Source organism: Pseudorasbora parva, chromosome 16 (genome assembly GCF_024679245.1).
Source record: "Pseudorasbora parva isolate DD20220531a chromosome 16, ASM2467924v1, whole genome shotgun sequence".
Lineage (NCBI taxonomy): Eukaryota > Metazoa > Chordata > Actinopteri > Cypriniformes > Gobionidae > Pseudorasbora > Pseudorasbora parva.
In genome coordinates, this window is record NC_090187.1 from 34361907 (window position 1) to 34379817 (window position 17911).

Consider the following 17911-nt stretch of genomic DNA (forward strand, 5'->3'; position numbering starts at 1 on the left):
CAGGCAATACATTTCAAAATTGTGCCCAACCATGATTTGAACTGAAATTGCACAAGCCCTTTTTTGCCATTTACAAATCGTTCTCTATTATCAGTGTGTTCGCTGTAGGTACAGCGAAGTTCTGTGAAGAGATGGACAGTGCTGCTGGGAGCAGGAGTGGAGTGTGGTGGAGAGAAGAGGACTCTGAATTCCCCAAGCTGACGATGTAATAATCCAGCTAACAGGTAGAGGCTGGAGTCTGAGACAGTGTCACACTTACACACAGACACACACTCACACACGATTTCATGTTATTAAAGGTGTCACCACGCTCCCACTGAATTAGGTTGTCAATCATAGTGGCCGTCGTCCATAGAGAAAAAAAAGATAGAGATGAGTCCATCCTCTACCCTCCATCCACTCTGCCTTTGTCTTCCCACCGTTCAATGTCAGTCTCAATCTATCTGCCACCTTTACATTTCTCTCTTTAAATGGAAAAGAGACAGCACGCACCCCCACCCCTGCCTCCTTTCCTTCTCTTCTGCCGCCTCATCTCTCTTCACCTTCTTTTCTTCCCTTCATCCGTTTCTAACCTGCCAAAATATCACAATGCATTTTTATCCTTTTTTGTTTTACTTGCTGTGTCATTGATCAATGCGGCCAAAATGCCAGGCCTCCATCACCGCAACAGAGTGTGATAGTGGAGCTTTGCTGCGGCCCACTGGAGCTGATCTGTTTTATCTCAGCCTCTTGGGCAAAATGTCACTCCAGGAGAGAGAGGCTAAACCAACATATGTCAGCCTCCCTGTCATCCCTGGTTGGGCAGCGGACGGAGGGGGAGGAGGGCTTGATTTTGACGAGCTGCTTGGTCACGGCTGAGCGGTATCTGATGAAGCTGCAGAGCAGAATCAGGGTGAATGGAGGTGGTAGTTGGAGAGTACTAGGGTGGATGGGAGCTTGTCTTGTGTCCCCATGTTTGGCGGTCCTCCTAAGCACGGAATGCTCTGATGTTACAGTGCCGATTAAACCCGACCTGTCAGGCGGAGTCCTTCACGGGTTCGGGTACCCGACGGGTGGACCTGCAAATTTTGCTGAAACGGGTGAAAAACTGTCGGATACGGGTGCGGGTCAGGTCGGACAAGGGGGAAACATGGGTCTAACACAGGTTTAAAATGCATTTATATGAATATTTGTAGTAACAAATCCACAAAAATATGTCTTGCCTGTATTTCAAGTTAATAAAATAATTTCGAAACAATATTTGGTTATTCATGCTCGTGCCGCTGCTCGCCCTCCCAGGATTCTCTCACTTTCAAAAAATCACACAAGGCTTCAAGGGGGTCGCACACCGGACTCAAAGCTCAGCGCCGGGCGCGCACATTATATCGGCCTACACGCGAGCTCAGTTTTGAATCCACTTCTGACAGAAGAGCTGCATGATGTGTGCATCTTGTAACACATTGTGAAATCAGTACATTGGAGCTCTGTGCTGTGGCGAGGCAGGATTTTGAACAACTTCCTGAGTCGCCGCAGACAGGCGCCGAATGCTGCCGCCAGTGTGCGTACACTCATTGAAAATAATGTGCTCAAATTTTAAAGACGTGGCGAGGTGTGCTGTAATTACTTTTGTATGACCTGGCAATAAATGTGTAGGCCTAAATAATGTTATTATGCTAAACTGATTTTATTTTGGGTCAGGTCTATTTTAAGCGGGTCGGGTGCGGATTTTAATTAGTGCTCCATGTCGGAAAACGGGTCGGATGCGGTTTAACGCACCGCAGGTACGGGCGGGTCCAGATTTACAAAATCGGACCCGTGCAGGACTCTGCTGTCGGGGTTTAGGGGCAAAGAGGAGCAAAAGATAGTGACATGCTTATGTGTTCGTGTAAACTTGACCAGATGATCGGCTGTGATCTATTAATTTAACATGTATGTTTAATAGCTTCATTAAGATTGGTATAGACTTTATTATACAATTCTATTATCATTTACCCTAATTTGGTTTCAAATAGTTAAATTAAGCCGCAGTACCTTATTGGTTATCGGCTGATATTAAAGGTCCCGTTCTTCGCATGTTGCTTTGATTATGTTTACAGTGTAAACATGAGTTCATGTTTCGCGTGTAAAAAAACAGTATTTTTCACACAATTTACTTATCTGTACAGCGCTGTTTTTTCTGTCCTAAAAACGGCCTGATGATTTCCTTGTTCTATGAAGTCCCTCCTTCAGAAACACGTAATGAGTTCTGATTGGGCCAGCGCTTCCCGTGTTCTGATTGGACAGCAGCTTAGCGCACTTTGCCTGGAAAGGTCACGCCTCTTACCATAACGGGGAGATGCAAGCGCTGAATGCGCGCTCTTCTCCACGCTGGAGAGCAACAAGACCATGGCCCCTATTTTGCGTGTTCTTGTGGGCGGAGGGTTAGTCAACAAACGGTTCTAGTGACGTCATTCCTGAAGAAAGTGCAGAGGTGTAGTCCAAACCGGCCGCTCGCTGTAGGCTTTGAAATGGAACTTCTGTTAAATAAAATATTGCGCTTGAACTTTGAGCTTTATAATTTTACAGGTATTATTTATGCTCTTACAGCAACATTGCACACTAAATAAAGTTTAAAAGATGGAATCGCGAAGAACGGGACCTTGAAAGATTTTCTATGCATTGTATTGGTCGAAATTGAAAATACACTATATTGGCAAAAGTTTTGGGACGTCTGCCTTTACAAGCACATGAACTTTAATGGCATTCCATTCTTAATCCATTGGGTTTAGTATGGAGTTGGTCCACCCTTTGCAGCTTTAACAGCTTTTCTGGGAATGCTTTCCACAAGGTTTATTATTCTTCTTAAAGCACATTTGTGAGGTCAGGCACTGATGTTGGACGAGAAGCCCTGGCCTGCAGTCTCCGCTCTAAATTATCCCAAAGTTGTTCTTTTGGGTTGAGGTCAGGACTCTGTGCAGGCCAGTCAAGTTCTTCCACACCCTAACACACTTAATTTAGAAAGGATACGCTGAGGGTCAGGCTCATCTTATTCAATAAAACATGGAAACCCCTCATACCATACCTAAAAACTACAAATCCAGCACAACAGTCCACATCCTATCACACAATCCATTTACAATTGTAATGGTTTTTGAGTGAAGGTCTCTACGAGGAAGGGAGGTTGGGGTAGAGATACACAGGGAAGGGTTTGACAGGTGGATAGGGGGTTGGGACGATGTGAGGAATTGTGGTTAGCCTATGGTGTTACTTCCATCATTGTTTTGGTTTTTTTAGCATTACTATTACTTTTCTTGTTTTGATGTTGTATCATTTTAAGTTTACTGTTTATTAGATTTTTTTTATTTTCAACTATTTATTATTATTATTATTATTTATTTATTATTTTTATTCTCAAAATGTGCAAGAGAATTGTATGTTTAATTGTATGCTTTAATAAAAAGACATTTTGATTAAGTTCTTCCACACCAAACTCGCTCATTCGTCCAAACTGTCTTGGTATGCTGAAGCATTGAGAGTTCCTTTCACTGGAACTAAGGGGCCAAGCCCAACCCCTGAAAAGCAAACCACCAAACTTTACACTTGGCACAATGCAGTCTGGCATTGTAGTGTCACAAGTACTGTTCTCCTGGCAACCACCAAACCTAGACTCGTCCATCGGATTGCCAGACAGAGAAGCATGATTCATCACCCCAGAGTCCAGTGGTGCCGTTCTTTACACCACTGTACTCAATGCTTTGCATGCACTTGTTTATGTAAGGCTTGGATGCAGCTGCTCGGCCATGGAAAGCCATTCCATGAAGCTCTCTACTCACTGTTCTTGAGCTAATCTGAAGGCCACACAAAGTTTGAAGGGTCTGTAGCTATGCAGAAAGTTTCTGCTCTGAGCACCGTGCGCTTCAAATGGTGCTGGCCCTGCTCTGTGATTTTACGTGGCCTACCGTTTTGTGGCTGTGTTGCTGTTATTCTCAATGGCTTCCACTTTATAATATCACTAACAGATGACTGTGGAATATTTAGTAGTGCGGTTTCACGAATGGACTTATGGCAACCTGTCACGGTACCATGCTTAAATTCACTGAGCTCCTGAGATCAACTCATTCTTTCACAAATTTGTAGAAGCGTCTGCATGCCTAGTGCTTGATTTTATACACCTGTGGCCATGAAAGTGATTGCAACACCTAAATTCAATGATTTGGAGGGTTACCCCCATACTTTTGGCAATATAGTGTATATATTAGCTTATATTCGTATTATATTCGTATAAGCATGCTTATGCTTATTTTTATTATTTCTATTTAGATTATATTTGCTTTCATCCACTTACAGTTAAAATGCTAATAATTTAATAACACTATTAATGTAATCAAAATGAATATCTATTTTACAAAACTGTACATTATAGAGGTGTAACGATACCCTCATGTCATTATTCAATACATATCACGATATATCACTGAACTCACAATACAATATTAATGCAATAGTTCAAGACCTATGGTAAAATGTTAACAAAAAAATTTACTGTTGATTATAATGCTACATTTTATTTATCAATGTGGGTGGAGATGAATAGGTTTGGACTTGTTACACCCCTAGTACATTATAATACTTAACCTGTACCACTTTAAATGACACATTTTATTGTAGTTTTTTTTTAATATATATTGTCCAGTTATCAGTTAAAGATAAATATTAACGATATGATGATAACGACAATATTAATGGATGTATATGAAAATGGTTATTATATGCGTTGTAAGTGATCTCAGCCCCGCTGATCGAAAATGCATTCATGCAAATGAGGTAACAAATAACGACTGACTTGTGCACTTTTTTTTCCTCTCACTATTTTGACAATTTTTCCAGCATTCCTTTCAATTTTCCCACTGTGGAATTATGAGCTTAAGCCAAGACTTATGGTTAAGCCTCTCGATTACGGACAGCAAGTCCAACCTGTTTACCAATTTCCACATGGCTCTTAAACACTAGCTGAACCTGTGACCTTTATTAAAATGTATATTTAATATCAAATTTAATAATTTTACACAAGTTAGTGTAAGTAAGCTTTCATCTTATTTTTGTAATATTGTGATTTCATCTTATTTTTGTAATGTTTTGAATATCTAAAATTACCCTTACACTGGCTTTACTCTGGTGTTATGTGAGATGTGTTGAGCTGAACACAGGCTTTGGCATCGTTTCCCCCCCCCAATACAGTGCAAAGCAAATAATTCAGAGCCAGATTAGAATTGAATTTCAATTTGCTGGGAAAACTCTCCTGTCTCCTTTGTCAATACAGGGCAGGTTTTTGTTCTCTGTGAAATAGACATTCTGCCAGCCTCCCTTGTCTGCGCTATGGAGCACAACAATACAGCATACTCCTCTCCTCCTGTCTCCGTTTTATTGGTGCATGCAGATGTTCCTCTGTTAATGGAGTCATTCACATTCTTCATTCTAGGGTTCCTGTGCTGCTCTGTGCTATTAAGGGTTCTGAGCTGCGTCTGATCCCGTCTACTCGGTAATCTATAAACGAGAATCAGATATGATCAAAGTTGAGATGATATCTCACTATTAAGATATATCGCTAAGATATCTCACTTAATATGTAGGCTTTTTTATGCTAACAATTAGTGCAAAGAAAATATGTCAACCTGATATCTATACTAGTAAATGCATTTACCATGTTTATATGTACCTATATATGTAACTACTCACCAAATATCTTTATATTTATATGATTTTATACCAGACTGATATTGCATATCAGTATATTCAATATCTTTTGTTAAAATAAGCAAATATGTGGTGGAGAACAATGTTTAACCCTATTTTATATACCCTATATTAACCCACATAAAAACCTAACCCTAACTCACCATGTAGCACAGGTATTAGTGTCATACATACAAATGTATAAAACCTACACACATTATACTTTTTTTCTTTTCTTAAAAAGGAACTGAAAATATTTGTTTTATTATTTGATTTTTTTTTTAAAAGTCAGCAGTGAAATGGCTGTTTCTCCTTTCTATTTTGTATGACTACCCCTTGCTGTCTCTCTCTCCCTCCTTCTTTGTCTCTGTCTAAGTAGAAAAAGGTGTTCTGATGGATTAGGGGTATTTTCCTCTTTATTTTGCAGTATGTTGTGACCCTGGCTGTGTGACAGGCCTCCTATATCTCCAGTCCTAGGGGGATTTTTTTCTCCACATGCCCTACTGCTCCCCGATGAAGATGTATCACAGGTGACCCATTAACTGATGGGAACATTCTACAAATGCAAGTGTAACTCCTTAATGCTTTACCACTGTCACTACTGAATGAGGTGTGTGTGCGTGCGTGTGCGTATGTTCACTGTTCATTTCTTTTTTTGAGTCTGAATCTACCAATGCAGGTTTCAAGTATTTAATTAAACTGAATCTATATTACCATATTATGTAAAACCAATTAAAGTCATTAATGTAGTAGATCAGTTTTGTGAACCAGATTAACCGATTAATTTACAGTTAATTTACTACTGCTCTTATAAACTCTAATGACCATGCCATGAATCTCTAGAGCAGATATCAACATTTTCAGTTAGTCACTATGAAATCAAACAATTCTCAGCCATTCTTTTTTAATAGAATATTGTATTATTTATTAATGATGATTTAACTGTGCACATAATTTATTTCATGTGCCTTTATAATCTTTAATCAAAATAACTTCCCATCGTCGGACTGCTGCGATGGCAAACCACAACGATCCATTCAAATCCAGATGAAAAAAAATCAAGTCCAATCTTTTTTTTCTTGTACCAGAAGTTATTTCACTGGGATGTACGTCACAATAAAGAAGAAAAGACTATCGCAGCTTCGGTTTCATGCTGACTTTAATAACTTTTAAATAATAACTAACACCACATTTGAGTAAGAAACATTATTAAGTCTATAAAATGCATCAAAAATGGCCCTTAAAGGATTAATTCTCTTCAAAAATAAAAATGTCCTGATATTTTACTCACCCACATTTCATTCAATGTTTTTGTATCTTTCTTTCTTTCTTCAGTTGAAAATAAATGTTTTTTTTAAAGCTACACTGTGTAACTTTTTTAAGTTTATTCTTATCTAAAAACACTTAGTTCTTTCAAAAATATATGTGCTCATTAATGAATACTTACTTCTTTCAAGTAATAAAGTATTCTCGTAAGTTTATAATATGCCATTGAAAATACATACGGGTGAGGGGTTTGAATGCTGGTCGCCATGTTGCCCCTCCATCTTGAAAGTACATTAGCCAAAGAGGGACATACCCGTAAATTCAAGCTTCTCCTTTCATGTTTTAACACTCAATGGCACCGTGTCGAATGTGAAGAGGGGGATTGCCATGTTTATCTTGGACTAAATCGGCCACCGTAGGAGTTCAAACAAAATCAGAATTGAGAGGAACAGAAACTATTATTCACTGGATGGTCATAAACCTTTTCACCACTAGATGGGGGAAAATATCACACAGTGTAGCTTTAAGGAAACATTCGCAACCAATGGGTTGAAGGTCCAAATCAATGCAGTTTTTTTAAAAGGGCTTTTAAAGGAATAGTGTCTTATCTAGCGAAACGGGTCATTTTCAAAAATAAAAATGTACATACTTTTTAACCTAAAAGGCTCATCTTGTGCTGCTCTGTGGCACGTCACGGATTACGTAATCACATCACAAAGAAAAGATGTTGGTAGCTTTCTTCAAATTAACAGATTTTAAGAAATAATGTACTAGCCTAATCTCCACATCTCAGACTGGTACAGAAGGAACATCATGGTGTGGATGAAAAGTTGTGTGCAATAAGTTAGTCCCACTTTTCTGGCATTAACATTTATTTCGAGCAATACGTTTAAAGTGCAATGATGCTAGATTCAGAATACAGCACTCCAGTAAAGTCACTTCACTTTTATCTGTCATTTTATACAGTAGATGTAAAATCAAGCTTTACTATATTAAAAATGAAAAAACATGTCAGTGTCTCATTTCATCAAAAATACAAACTTATTTTTCTACTATAATGCCACTCTACAGTGTACATGTTTTTACTCACAGACATCTGACCTTTACCGACCGCACAGGACAAATGAACCTGAAAATATTTTTGCGTTAAAGAAGGCGGAGGCTTCCGCGCACACCTACCTATTACGTAATCACCATGGACCAAGGGTAGTACGAAGGTGTATAGCAGCTGGCGCAAACGTTTCCGGAAAGTTTCACTTTGGCAAGCTGTTTCGAACTCCCAAAGCGAACGCAAAGCAAACTTCGTTTCATTTTGTTCAAAATTACGTCACTTCAGTTTGTTCTTCGATTTCGCCTGAAGTATATTGGGGCCTTAACCATGCACAAAAGTGACACAGCTGTTTTAGTGAATTCACCCCTGAGGGTCTGTGATCTTACAAATTACCCTACTATGTCAGCTTTGAGCTTTCATTTCTTTGTATTTTTATATCATCTGCCTACATACACGCACGAATCGGCACATGTACCTCAAGCTAAAATCTCTGTCTCCGTCATTCGCTGCTCTTTGTTCTGTACACATGCTTTTGTCTGTTCTCATTAAAAGTGATGCCTTCACATCACTTTCTACTGTCATATTAGTAAAATATTAATGATGCGGATCTGTCTGTTGTTCCCTTGGCTGTTTCCGCGTGTTTGCGGCGGCTCTGTTGTCAGATACAGGAAACGCTGGTGTTATTGCACAGTAAGCTTTAGTTTGGCATCTAAACCTGAAGCAAAGTGTGAAGTAATGAGGTCGAATCAGAAGAAGAGAAGCAGTCGACCACTTAGAAGATTCCAGCAGGTGTAAGGAGAATGTGTGGGTTTTTGTTAGGTTTGGGTGGACTCGATAGAAGAAATGCTGGCAGACATTTAAGGAGAGAGGTGTGTTTGGAAAGTGTGGGAAGCTTTTTAAGGGACAAAAAGTAAAAATAAAAAAAGTATCGGGAAAGTAAGGAAGTTGTTATTAAAGTGTGAAATGTGTGTATTGGATACGATGTGAGATAAGGAGTCTCTTTGTTGTTTTCTATGCTTTTGTGGGAGATTTTTTTCCCAACTTAGCATTTGATCTCTTGATTATTTTTGTTCACATTTACTGCTTTGTGTGAGGTATAAAATGATTAGGTTTCATCCAGCCTTCAACGCCATGTCGTTCCTAATTATTTGAGAACGGCACAATCAATTAGGACTACACAATAAGCATCACTGAGCGAACCCTGTTCATTTTCTCTTACACTGATGAGTCCAGAGTTTTGCAGTTTGACAGTGTATGAGTGAATTTTGTAACACTATTGCTGGAATGTTTAGTACTTTGTTTATCAATTAACTTGAAATACTTGAATTATCAATACACAAGCAGATATCTATATGATAGATATCTACAAACCCAATTCCAAATAAGTTGGGACACTGTACAAATTTTGCATAAAAACGGAATGTAATGACATCGATGTTTTTAATTTCAATATTGAATATGACATATCAAATGTTTAATTGAGAAAATGGATGATTTTAAGAGAAAAATAATTTGATTTTAAATTTCATGGCATCAACACATCGCACATAATTTGGTACATGGCCATGTTTACCACTGTGTGGTATCCGCTCTTTTTTGTATAACAGTCTGCAAACGTATGGGGACTGAGGAGAGAAGTTGCTCAAGTTTAGGAATAGGAATGTTGTCCCATTCTTGTCTAATACAGGCTTCTAGTTGCTCACCTGTCTTAGGTCTTCTTTGTTGCATCATCCTCTTTATGATGTGCCAAATGTTTTCTGTAGGTGAAAGATCTCGACTGCAGACTGGCCATTTCAGTACCCGGATCCTCATGCAAGTCCATACCATACCATCAGAGATGCAGGCTTCTGAACTGAGCACTGATAACAACTTGAGTTGTCCTTGTCCTCTTTAAGTCCGGATGTCATGCCGTCCCAGTTTTCCAAAAAGAACTTAAAATTTTGATTTGTCTGACCACAGAACAGTTTTCCACTGTGCCACAGTCCATTTTAAATGAGCCTTGGTCCAGAGAAAACGCCTGCGCTTCTGGCTCATGTTAAGATATGGCTTCTATTTTGACCTATAGTTTAAGCCGGCAATGGCGAATGGCACGGTGGATTGTGTTCACCGACAATGTTTTCTGGAAGAATTCCTGAGCCCATTTTGGGATTTCCATTACATTAGCATTCTTGTATGTAATGCAGTGCCAACTAAGGGCCCGAAGATCACGAGCATTCAGTATGGTTTTTCGGCCTTGACCCTTACGAACAGAGATTTTTCCAGATTCTTTGAATCTTTGGATGATATTATGAAGATGACGATAACTTCAAACTCTTTGCAATTTTTCTTTGAGAAACTCCTTTCTGATATTGCGCCTTCACCACAGAATTGGGGGAATTGGTGATCCTCTGCCCATCTTGACTTCTGAGAGACACTGCCACTCTGAGAGGCTCTTTTTATACCCAATCATGTTGTAAATTGACCTAATAAGTTGCAAATTGGTCCTCCTGCTGTTCCTTATATGTACATTTAACTTTTCCAGCCTCTTATTGCTACCTGTCCCAACTTTTTTTGAATGTGTAGGTCTCATGAAATCCAAAATGAGACAATATTTGGCATGGTATTTCAAAATGTCTCACTTTCAACATTTGATTTATCTATATTCTATTTTGAATAAAATATAAGTTTATGAGATTTGTACATTATTGCATTCCTTTTTTTATTCACAATTTGTACAGTGTCCCAACTTTTTTGGAATCGGGTTTGTAGTAGACAGTTGATATCTACATACCATAATGTGTCTTTAAGAGAGTGGGTCTACAATTTATTTATTTTTTACATTTTTTAATGTTTTTGTACGCAAATACATTTTGGTTAAAAATCCGACTGGAATAATCTTAATGAGTCTATTCATAATGAAATTATTTACTCAAAAATCTTGTCCTCCCCTATTCGAAACTGACATCCCGCTTAAAGAACATCTGGTAAACATGCCTTGTCCATGATTTTGAGCTCTCGCTTATAGTGGAACTCTTTTATATATGATACATGAGAGAGAACTCAAAATCATGGACAAGGTTTCAGAGATGAGGAAACCCCACACTTTGTAGCATATCCTGATGGAAAGCATCCGTCACTGTTTGCCACGATTTGATCCATCCATAATTCTTCTGAACTCAATTAAATCAATAAAATTGTGTTGACTAATGATATCAACCATTTTGGTCTACTTTAATGGCTCAGTTAATGATTTAATATATTCTGTTTAAAAATTTCAAAAACCTTGCACGTTGTTGTTCGCTATTAAAGGGATAGTTCACCCAAATATGAAAATTGTCATCACTTACTCAAACCTGTACAAGTTTCTTTCTTCTGTTGAACACAAAAGAAGATATTTTAAAGAATGGTGATAACCAGACAGTTAACGGTAGCTGTTCTTTGTGTTCAACTCAAAAAAAAAAGAAACTCATACAGGTTTGGAGCTCATACTTTTTTGGGTGATCTATCCCTGTAATGCCTATGAGCGATCGATCTCTATAAGTTTAACATCACCTGCATGACTTCTCAGAGTTTTAAGAAATCTTTTAGCTCTCAATAATTAAAAATGTGCTGTAAACTGACACTACCTGCTGTTTGTTTAGGATTTGCCATGTCAAAATTTCCTCTCGTTTTTGTGCAATAGAGAAATTGAAATCAAACATAAATGTCAATGGGAAGTTTATATAAAAGGTTTTCTTTATACGTCCTTGGAGTGCCCACAATTTTGTATAGTCAGGTCTTTTCACACCCAGACCAGTAGAATAGCATACACCCACACACAACCCCCTCACAACGTGAAAAGAGCTCTGACCTTGTCCACCGTGCCCTCAACACGTACGTATTTCAGAGTGAAATTTCAGTTCAAACTTCATCTGCATAAGATGGGCATGGTAATGGACGATGAGGTTTTTCACATTGACTGTGTTTTTCCACATTGAGATATTTCAAATCCTCAGTGTATCTGCCTATTTTTTTTTTATTTTATTAAAGGAGACATGAATATTTTTCCATGTGTCATTCAATGCTGCAGGCACAGGTGTGTGTGTGTGTGTGTGCGTCTGTGCGTTTGTGAGATCTAAGTTATTGCATTATTGCACAGTGTTGCCTACACACCCAGGGAATAGAATGATCAAAGAAAACAAGGCCTTTCTTTATGGCTCACTCTGTCTTTATTGTGGTTATTGTTTGTGCTCCAGTGGGGCTGAAACACTTCAGCCTTGTCAATTAAAACTCCCTGTCACCCCAACACAGATAAAACACTGCCACCTATGAAGGCCATGCACTGTATTCGCTTATACAGGCATTTGTAATGTGGATTTGATATATGTCAGTGTTTGACAAGGAGTCTGCTATAGTATGCAAAAGAAGTTTTAGTTTAATTTTGGGATTTCTATTATATGGCATTAATGTTGAATGGCAATATCGCAGTGTTTTATTTGTGCATTTACATTTATATTCTTCCTTACTGCCCCAGAAGAATAATTTGTATCGCTCGTACAGAAGGTTGCTCTGTCATAGTTTCATCCAAGTGTCAGATGCTTCTCCTTAAAGTATTAGTTCACTTCAAAATGAAAATTTCCTGATAATTTACTCAGCCCCATGCCATCCAGGATGTTCATGTCTTTCTTCAGTGAAAAAACATTTCAGGATTTTTCTCCATATAATGGACTTGGACTTAGTAGAATATAGGATAGGATTGCTCAAAATAAGTTTTAGAAATCTTAAAAAATCGTACAATCTTGGACTTTTGATAGATTTTTGTATCTTAACGAATCTAAACACAATTTTAAACACAGGTTGAGATACATGTGAGGTATATTCTGTTACAGGACTCCTCCATTCCAGTCCTGGAGAGCCAGTGTCCTGCTGAGTTTAGCTCTAAAGCCGGAGACGCACCAAGCGATCAGCCTTCAGGCAATGTCGGCCTGTTTTTGAACATGGGATTTTTGGCCAGATTTAGCATGTTGAATCCGCGTCGGGTCGTCAGTAAGGGAGAGAACTCTGATTGGTTTTTCAGTTTAGTGAATGAGTCAATGCACCATAATAGGAAAACAGCGAGCAAAGAAGTCAAGACTGTACAGACAGAAAGCTGTTCTAATTTTGTCATCTTTCCTTGGTGTTTCTGGGTGAATATTTTAATAATAACTTGAGACGAGTGAAGTAAAGAAAGTGATCAGCATGATTGGTATTAAAAAATGGTAAGCACGTGCTGCTTTTTTTTACAGATTGTGTCTCTGCAGTCTGCAGTGTTCACGGAAAAAAAAGGTGCGTTGAATTTACATTATTTAATTGTGTACATCGGTCCCACATGAGTCAATTGCGTTAAACAAAATAATTTGGTCATGTAACTTCAACATCATGGAATGAATACATTTTAAGTGACTCAATTAAGTAGTTTCAAAAAGTGCATTTTATGACTCCCTGTCATAAATCAGGGGCCATTTACGCAACATAATTTTCAACAAAAAATGTAAAACTTCATGCATTTTGGCAGGTCATTTACTCTACAACAGTGTTTTGGGGGCCTGCAAATGCAAACCTTTGAAAACATGTTACAAAGTGAAAGTTTTTATTATACTTTATCATCTTGTGTAAACTACAAATACATGAATTTGTGCATGTTGTGCGGTGTCATGCACATGCGTATTACGTGTTCAGTCTGTATGCCTGGGTGAGTGCTCGATGACAAATAAAACAATGGTGGACTGCAGGACTATGTTTGTGCTGTTCAAGATACTGGATTTATTAATGCTTAGTCTGCAAGACACTGGCCCTCCAGGACTAGAGTTAGAGCCCTGTTCTGTTTAATCCCATTGCTGTCAATAGCTGGGTTTCCATCAAAACGTCATGCAAATTTGTTCAAAGTCCGCAAAAAACAACAAACATATGAATTAGGTGCATTTACATCAAGTTGTTCGGGCGGATAATGGTGGTATTGGTAACAGGGATGTTGATGATTAATCGATGATCGATTCATTGTTGATTTAATACATTTAATCGATAAAACGTATCAATCATTGATTAAGCAGGATCATGTGCGTGTATACTGCGAAACATGTAAAGCAGACTCATTTTACACTACTACAAGTCGTTTATTTAAACTATGAACCCTTCTCATTCACTTGGTGAGAAACATGGTGTTTTGAGTATTAATGCTAACTATTAATAGATTAATTAATCGTTAATTTAATAGATCATGGAAATGGTCATCCCTAATTGTATGGTAACCTAGTAACCAACAGTAAATAAAACGCCATTAGCGGAAACAGGTGATTAGTCATTAGGGTTTAATGTTTGCTATGTCAGAATTTATTTGGCAAATGCGTTTCCATCACCCATTGTTTGCAATAACTCTCGCATTAAGCCACTTTTCGAATTGAGGGATTTTTCCCCCACAAAATTTGGCATTTCCATCACTCGTTTCTGTTGCAATACTTCAAAATGCGATTAAAAACAGGGTGATGGAAACATAGCTTATGAGAAACTACATGGACACAGGAGTATTTCTTTCCAATATATATTCTTTTCATTAAATATATATTATGTTATTATATGTTTGTGATTATAATAATAATTGTGGGTTTAAGGATAAAACTGCTGTGCTATGACAACGTGTTGATACAACCATAGTGTTTAATATGAATGAGTGCTATATCATGACTTGCCATCAAAGCAATTTGAATCAGTTTAGTGTTTTATGGAATTAATTGGATGTGTCCTTTCTTAGATTTATCAGTATGATATTGTGAATAGTTTTAAGTCAAAAAATTGTTGCAGACATGCAGCAGCATTTTTGTATACTGTGCCGTTAATGTGGAACGACATGCGTTTTCTTATATGTACTTTTATAAGAGTATTTGAGTGATGATGGGAATGCATCGATTTCAAAGCACCTTAAAGAGAGATAAAGGATATAAAGAAAGTGAGCTATAGACACACTCACACACACACTTCAAGGTCTCTGCTTTAAATTAAAGCCATTTATTAAAGACCATGATAGCCACTGGAAAAGAACACATTGAGAAGAAAGACTAGGTTTGGTGTGGTGGGCCACAGGGTGGGGAGGGTGGGGGGTTTGGGGGTGTGAGTCTTCTGGTGTCAATATATCATCCTCATTGTTGAGTTGATGTCAATATGTCACCCCTTTTGCCTGGATAAAGGACTTATGAGTAGAAAGGGACATAAAAAAAATCAATAATTTGGAATGGCTTACATTTTTATAAATAATTAAAAAAAAAAACTGTATAGATTTGTCATGTATATTGAACATATCCAAACTATAGTCTAAATAAAACGAAATGTTAGACATTCTAAAGGAATTAATATTTCCAACAAAAATTCTCTAATCATTTACTCACCCTCATGTTTTTTCCCAAACGTTCTGCAGTACACAAACAATGATATTTTGTTCTGTTGTTTTCTAATTCATTGACTTTAATGTTGGTGCAGTGATACTGTCTGTTAGAGTTTTCGGGTACTGATCTGGCTCGCTCCTGATGAATGCGTCATGTCAAACGCTAGACAAACTCTTCTGAGCTCCGAAAATCTCCATCCCTCTCTCGGCCCCCCACTCACATAAACAGGTGCGCTGGACTGCGGCACTGGATCGATCATATACACCGTGACAGACCTCTCCCCAGTGCACATCTCAAGATAGCTAACTTCATAACGTAGGTTTAATAAATAGACAGTCTGTTGTTCACGAACAATGCCATTAAGTATTAGCAAAATGAGCATATGATTGTCGTATGCAGTTATTTCGGTGCTCCTCTTCACCACGTTAAGAAAGATGCAGTGAATAGTGGCAGACGCCATATGGCCCAGAGGCTGCTTTTATTATCTTATCAGGATGTGTGTATGTGTGTAAGCTAGCGTGTTATTGTGAGTGAGTGAGGTGAGACAGGATTCTGTGTGTAAATACTTTAAAATGAATGCATGCTTGGAAGATCATTTTAAATGGTGAGTCCAGTGTTCAAACACATTATTTCTCTGCTCTTTGCATTTTCAATATATGTCTTTATCTTCAGAATGGAAATAAGGTGGCGTTTGTAAGGTTTTCAGATGAAAAGGGACATAAGCATATCATTTTGCTGTTTGTTTTATGTACTTCTGGGTTTTAGCCTGCCTGGGGATGTTATCTACTACAAATAGCTGTCATGCATGCCACATCAGTGCAAGAATGCGGCTGCTTCAGGCTTTTTATTGCTTTCTCACACACGCTTTTATTTATTTCACTTATCTTCTCATCCTCAGTTCTCACTCTCTTTGTAATGTGGTACAGTTGTTATCAGTTGCTGAGGTGTTTGGTGAGGCCTTCATGTCATCCCAATACTACTTTCCACCCAATAACTTTCTATTGTGGTACACAGAGACATTTTGAAGAGTTGTTCTGGTTGCTCTTTTTCAAGCAGTTGCAATGTATATGGACGGAGGCTTTCAAGTTTCAAAAGCATTGCAAAATCACCACAGAAGTATCATAAACGTGTCCAGCTTTGTGTGAGAAAGACTCAAATTTAGGTTGCCATTTACTGATAATCTGTTCCTTTCTGTAACCAGATCATTGATTCAGCGAGACCGAAATGAACAGTTACCGTAATTGTACCAACTTTGTCGCCCATGTGGCCACGCTGGTTTTCCAGTATACTGTAGAACTGTCGTTAATGCCTTCATGCAGGTGGTGGAGTAATAACTTCTGTAAATTAGTGCAGTGCAGTTTGAGACCAAATTAATATTTGTAATAACATGGCATCTGAGGCATTTACTTTGCTAAATATGTTCTCCATTGTTTTACTTTATTTACAGTATGATTCAATCACGAGTTCCATCTTTCATCACTAGACTACTAGAGAAAATCTGCTTGTGCAATTTTCTCAGTGGTGGAAAAATACAACAGTGGTCTGAGGAGGGACAAACCACAAACCAGTGACAGGGCAGTGGGCTTCCAAGGCTTCTCAATGCACAAGGGCAATGAAGGCTATCTTTAAGGGTTACTTCACCGACGAAACTCTGAATTATATTCAAATGGTCGTGTATATTCAAAAGTGAGTGTTTCAACTTCTCATATGAATTCCTATTAAAGTTAAGCTTCCATAGGCATGAACTGAAAACACGCCAGACTGAACACTCGCTGTGAATGTATCCCGTGAGTGCAGACACGTTTACCTCAGCTCTCATCACGAGAGCTCATCAGCTCATTCATCACGATGAATGTGATCTGAATCCTGAAGCTTTTGTGCTGTGACACTCGCTCAGCGGATAAATCACATTATATTGAACACGTAACAGTTTTTAATTGTAGTGTCTGTTCTTCAACTGAACTGATTTTATGAAAATGAACGCGGTGGGACAGTGATCCAGTGATTCAGTAGCGGTGGCTTTGGGAGTGGCCTCGTTGGGCAGCGAAGCATTCTGGGAATTGTTGTTTTTTATCCCCATGAGACAAAAATACATTTTCTGTCTTTTCTTAGTCTATAAGGCACCCAATTCAAAAATAATTTCACATTTCTAGTACCTTAATGAACCAGTTTAAATACAGATTCATAGTCCGAGCTCTGAAGTACACCTTTAAATGCAACACTGGACCAAACGGGCAGAAGACCTTCTGTGGCACAAGTCATACAATTTAAATAATGGTAATGGGAGGGATGTGTCATAAGACTCGCATATGGAGCTATGTAGCCACACACCTATCAGAGTGAATGAAGGACCTCTGTCCTTCTACAATGGTCACACAAGCGTATGAACCGGACCTTGGAGCAGTTAAAGAAGGTCACCTGGTCTGATGAGTCCCGTTTTTTACAACACGTGGAAGGCTGTGCATGTGTGCGCTGTTTACCTGGGGAGGTGATGGGACCAGGATGCATTGTTGGATGATGCCAAGCCAGT

The 17911-nt window shown here is 38.4% G+C and overlaps 1 long non-coding RNA gene across 2 annotated transcripts in view; it reads left to right on the plus strand.

Annotated features, from left to right (window-relative positions):
- LOC137043488 (uncharacterized) overlaps positions 1-17911 on the plus strand; it is a 160005-nt gene that overhangs the window by 88712 nt on the left and 53382 nt on the right. Inside the window, exon 4 of one of the 2 annotated variants that reach the window (XR_010898493.1) lies at positions 95-224. The exons of the other annotated variant lie outside the window; for it this stretch is intronic. This is a non-coding gene — a long non-coding RNA (uncharacterized lncRNA). The remainder of the gene's footprint in view (positions 1-94; positions 225-17911) is intronic. 2 annotated transcript variants of the gene reach the window in all.